Genomic DNA, 6,196 nt, shown 5'->3' on the forward strand with positions numbered 1-6,196 from the left:
CTGAGAAGTGGATTACAGTAGTCAAGGCGAGAAAGGACAGTGGAATGGACCAACACCTTAGTCGCATCTGGTGTTAAGTAGGGGCGGATGCGCGCAATGTTTTCAAGATGGAAATGACAGGATTTGGCGATAGATTGAACATGAGGCTTGAAGGAGAGGTCGGAGTCAAAGAGAACACCTAGGCAGCGAGCCTGCGTGGTGGAGCTGATGGTAGCACCGTTGACTTGGAGGGAGACAGACACAGGAGTAACAGCACTTGAGGGAGGAAAGACCAGAATTTCAGTTTTGGTCAAGTTTAGTTTAAGGAAGTGGGCAGCCATCCAGTTAGAAACAGCAGAGAGGCAGTCAGAGACACTAGTCAAGAGGGACGGGGAGAGATCAGGAGAGGACAGGTAGATTTGCGTGTCATCTGCATAGAAATGATATTGGAAGCCAAAGGAGCTAATGAGTTTACCAAGGGAGGCAGTATAGATGGAGAACAGTAGGGGACCAAGGACTGAACCTTGGGGGACACCAACAGAGAGGAGTTGGGGAGAAGAAGCAGAGCCAGAGAAAGAAACACTAAAAGAGCACTGGGAGAGGTAGGAGCACCAGGAGAGAGCAATATATTGTAGTCCGATATTGCGGAGGATGAGAAGAAGCTGTTGATGATCAACAGTGTCAAAAGCCGCAGACAGGTAAAGGAGAATTAGGATAGAGTAGTGACCACAAGATTTTGCAGAGAGTAGATCATTGGATACTTTGGTCAGTGCCGTTTCCACAGAGTGCTTAGCGCGGAAACCAGACTGAAGCGGGTCTAGCAGAGAGTTGGACTCGAGGAAGTCTGTCAATCTCGCATACACAATTCTTTCAAGGATCTGGGATGCAAAAGGCAGTAGCGAGATAGGACGATAGTTGGATGGGGAGTTAGGGTCAAGATTGGGCTTCTTTAGAGTTGGGGTTACAGTAGCATGTGTAGTAGTGTAGAGGGTATAGGAGCTTTACGGGGGACATAGTATTCTCATATTTGTTGTAAACCAATCACCTGTCAGAAATGCTTCAATATCATTGGTCATTAACACCTGTCAATCAAAATTACAGTCAAATTCAAACATTATTGCCAGTTCCTTCTGCTAAAGGACGACATTCCTGCTGTATGTTTGCACAAGCTTAATAGCAGTCTGCATGTTCAACGAAAGTTTATTGGTATCCTAAGCATCTTTATACACCCCAAATAAGAGCACAAGTACTGCAGGGGCCAGGGGCTGTAGCATGGGAGAATGGCAATACAGTGTGTATTATAGAGGGGGACAGGCGATAGGGCTGTAGTGTAAGTAAATGGAGGAGTAATGTATGAGGTCGAGGCAGTAGTGGCTGTAGAGTAGTAAACCGTAGGTATAGGCAGTAGGGGCTGTAAAGTAGTAATATACATCTAATCCACTAAAGGCAGCTATGCACATGCAAGCCTTTTAGGTCCCCATGGCTGCCCACCAATGGCCAGACGTTAGAGACAGCCTGTCTCTGATACCAGTAGGGCACCCTATTAGATCGATGTCTGGTTGCTCCCCCTCTCGCTACTCCTCTCACCATTTATAAAACTGCCCTGATGGTCTAGTAACGGGCAAACAGTGCATGTCTCGCAAGTTCCGGCACCACAGATACTGTCAGAGCGTTGCCATGGTAACCTGCTACAATGCTCTACACAGCTAGAGCTCACAGGAGCATTGCTTTGTCTGCCCTCTGCTGACATCAGGGCTTACTGGGCTGTTGAGAGAGAAGTTTTATCTCCCCACTTGCCATCACAGGACAGTACCAGAACACCCTCCTTCCCAAGCTCCCTTGCAACAGTTAGTGGATACAGGGCTGGTTAGGGACGCATTAGGTTGTGGTTGGGCACACTACATGTGCAGTTAAATGCAACAAACTTGAATTCAGCTTCCTTTCCCTGAGTTCCACAATACTTCAAATGTATACCATTGCCATGCATTTGGGAATCTGTACTTGCTTCAGAGATGCTGTTTGTTGAAGTAATACGATCTGTACTTACCAGTACCAAACTTTAAATTTCTAATTGAGCCTAGCTAACAATAACTTTAACATTTCATTGTTAACTGAAAAGGCCCCGTGGATGAGTGTTCACTGTGAGAACCGATCATAGTAAATACATTGCCTTAGTTGTCAGCTAATATTTGTAATCACAGTGATTAGCTCTCAGGGTGATCAGGTAGCCTAGGAGGTAATCAAGTACTATTGTTGGCTGCCTAACACGGTGTTCTGATGCCAGGCAGGCTCTATAATGCTGTTGTTGTATGCCTCATGGTTGAGACTGCCTGATACATGCCTAGATTGGCCTACTCTGAAAGCTCCTCTAGCCACAAATAGCACCCAAAATAATAAATTATGAAGTGCATCCAATTGCTTTGCATCATAGCACAGTGATATAATTCATTGACCAGCCTCATGAGGGCTATGGCTCCCTCACTAATGAGGTGTCTGGCAATATCTGGCCTCAACAATCGTAGTGATCTGGCCGAGCTTACATGGGCGTCATATTCTTTATGTTGCTTGTCACCGACTGTATAAATAACAGTGACATAAAAAGATTTTATGATTGCATTCTTTAATCGCACTGAACATGTTGAACTAGACATCCCAGGGACCTCAAAGGGCAATGGTTGAACTGCATTGTGGGCCTATATATATTGTTTAATGTTCTGTACTTGGGAGATAATCTAATTAAATAATTGTTCTTACGCAATTATCTTCCAAGTACAGACAAGGATCATGGGAAATATGGTTTTGTTCCCAGTCTTCCATAAGGTCCACCAGGGGGAAACCCCTGGAATGTCATTAAAGAAAGCCCTTGCATGGGGAATCGCATAAAAGCCAGCTGTGGCTCAATAAAAATCAGTTGACTCCCAAAGCTGTGTTTCGTCCAGTTGCTGGGGAATAGGATTGGAATTACTACGCTACACTTTATTTGCATGCTGATCACGTCTACCAGCGGAGATATTGCAGTTCACACTCTCACTCCGCTACAACATATTTTGAACTTTATTGTGGGGTCATATTCTTATAAATATCTAATGCACTTTTAAATACAGCAATACCCCTAAGTGTACCTTTGCCGGGTATAAGTGGATATTGAAGGGGCAAGTTTGGAAGTTTGGCCTCCAAAGTCTGTTTTTCTAAAGTCTAAAACATTTCCTTTTAGCAGGCCATAACTGCAAATTATCTTACAAAGGTCCTATGATTTCCTTTTAAATATTTGCAGCTAATCAGTGTAAAGTATGAACAGGGGCATGCCATTTGTGAAATTAGACATCCCAAGGATTGTAACGTCAAATCATAAAGTGGGGCGAGCTTAGTTTTTCGTGTTTTTTTTGCAGACAAGAAGCCTAGTAAGTGCTTTTAACCAGCACTAGGGTGTTTGGTGTATCATGTCACCTAGCACAATGTGAAACAAAAATATAATCCACTCACTCAGGATCACTTGTGCAGCAGTGTTATTGGAAAAACAGGATAAACATACAACGTTTCTATCTCAACTGAGATCTTTTTCAAGTTTGTTAGGAACGCTGGTATTTCAGCTACCCATTCGCTTTCAGTTCCTCCCGAGTGATTATAGCTCACAGTTCGGGTATTGATTTGAACGTTCTCTAGAAGAAAATGCAGTATCCAAGTAAACGTTTCTTGTCTCTTGACTATCTGGACTATTCCTGCGTGTTGGGGTATATTACCGTGACATTACGATAGGGCCATGGACCCCGCAGGTTTAGGACAACAGATGGCCACTCATGCGGCTAGATTTGCAGAACAGGATCACTGTATGGATCAAATGGCTCAAGCCATCCAGACACTTTTATCCAGAACAGCTCCGGTACCTGTACCTGCGCCTCCTGTAACCCTTGTACCAGACACAGCTAATATGCCTAATGCTTCAGCACATCTAACCCCGCCACCTAGGTATGGAGGGGACGCTAAGACATGTAGGGGATTCCTTAATCAAGTGGAATTCCACTTTGAAATGTACCCACGTTCATTTCCCACTGATAGATCTAAGGTGGGTTTTCTTATGCACCAGCTTACTGATAAAGCACTTGAATGGGCAAATCCTATTTGGGAGGCTAATGGACCTATGGTACATGATTTCAATAGCTTCCTCACGGCTTTTCGTAGAACATTTGACATGACTAAAAGGTCAAAGAATGCCGCCAGGGCGTTAATGAGAATTAAGCAAGGATCTAAATCTGTAGCCGATTATGCTATTTAGTTCCGTACCCTTGCTTCACAGGTAGATTGGACTAACAATGGGCTTACTACTGCGTTCATGGAAGGCCTATCTGAAACTATGTTGGATGAGGTAGCAGCTAAGGACCTTCCTGTACCCCTAGAAGACCTTATTGACTATCTCGTCGATATAGATAACAGGATCCGTGACAGGTTATATACCAAGTCCAGAAATAGACGCTTTGTCCCCGTTAATTCACCTAGAGCTGAGACTCCCGAGGGATCTAAAGGGTCAGAGGAGCAACCCATGCAGTTAGGGGTTGCTAAACTTACTGACGCCAAAAAACTTTATAGGAGAAAGGAGGGACTTTGCCTTTATTGTGGTAGGAGGGGCCATATGGGACAAGAATGTCCCGTGCGTCCGGAAAACTATCGCACCTAAGACCGTATAGAGGACAGGCCTTGGGTGTGACATCAGAGTCCTCACATTTGCCTCTTAATAAATTGCTTCTCGGGGGGCGGAGCCAACAGCCGAGGCGAGCGGTCGCAACTCCAGCGAGCTCCGTACTGCACAAGCAAATCTATTGTCCAAATCTACGAATATCACCCCCAAAATCGGCAAAAGACCCTCGCTGCTTACCCCGACGATCTAGGGGGCAATGGGGAAGAAAAACAAAAAACTTAAACCGGACGGGACTCGCCCAGGAGCAAGCATTGGAGACTTGTGGCGGAGAGCATGTGAAGCCCAAGAGTCCCACATGGCGGACTACGCAGACTTTGCAGACGACCTCACCAACTCTGATGCCCTAACCTCGGACCAAGAAGAGGTGACCATACCCACTACCCGACCACAGATGCAACCTATGATACCGTCGGATGCGTCCCCGGACATGAAGGCCGAGATGAGGGAGCTGCTGAAGGAGTTACGACTAGGCCTCCAGGCTGACATGGCAGGTATGAAAAAAGACATTCAGGGCCTGTCAGACCAATTGAGCGCCGTCGAACGAGACTCCAAGAGCTATACCCAAGAACTCACCACGCTACAACGAGACGTAGCCTCCTTACAACACCAGCACCTGCAAGTGGACCAGAAAATGGCGACGATGGAAGACACGAGGCGGGCTCAAAACCTCAAAGTAAGGGGAATTGCGGACTCAATCTCCGACGCCGAAGTGCCCCACCTCGTACGACGCCTGGTGAGCACGATCCTCCCCACAAAGCAGGCCAAAGGTATGTGCATCAAAAACACATTCCGCATACCCCCGGCAGCGGCATCCCGGGACACAATAATTACATTCCAAAAGCGTCAGGACAAAACGGCACTAATGGCCGCCCTTAGGGAACACTCTCCTTACATCTTTGAAGATATGTCCGTCACCTTTTATGCGGACCTGTTTAGAGGTACGATGGCATGGCGCGCATCCATTAGGCCGCTCACCGCCTTACTCCATGCACACGGCATAAAGTACCAGTGGCGCACACCCCATAAACTACAGGTGCTTAAGGGGGGAGATTCTTACCTGATAGCCGACCTAACAGAGGCAAGAAGACACCTAACGGCCTGGGGCCTCCCTCACAGAGGCAGCTCTAGACTTTATGAGGCCTTAGGCGAAACTCAAACATGAGGCCCCACTAACAAAAAAGTGTCACATATACACATTGATGCACAGTTTACCTGTGTATGTGCCTGAGAGTGTGTCTGACAGAGTATCCTTGTGTGTGAATGTATGTTTTTGTCTGAGACCCTATGTGTATGGGGTAGCTGCTTGAAGTGTGTTGTGTGTATGGGGGGGTGATGGTGAGAAGGAGAGGCGGGTGAGGGTGACAGGGAGGTGATGGTGTGGGGGGTGATGGTAATGTGAGAAGGGGGGGTAATGTGAGAAGGGGGTGTGGTGGAATCTCGGTAAAAATAAATTTAGTAGGCCGAGATTACCACGTGGCATGTGTACGTGCATATGCTGACGTATCGATCAGTTGGTTGCACGTG

The sequence above is a fragment of the Pelobates fuscus genome, chromosome 4 (genome assembly GCF_036172605.1).
Source record: "Pelobates fuscus isolate aPelFus1 chromosome 4, aPelFus1.pri, whole genome shotgun sequence".
In the NCBI taxonomy this organism is placed as follows: Eukaryota; Metazoa; Chordata; class Amphibia; order Anura; family Pelobatidae; genus Pelobates; species Pelobates fuscus.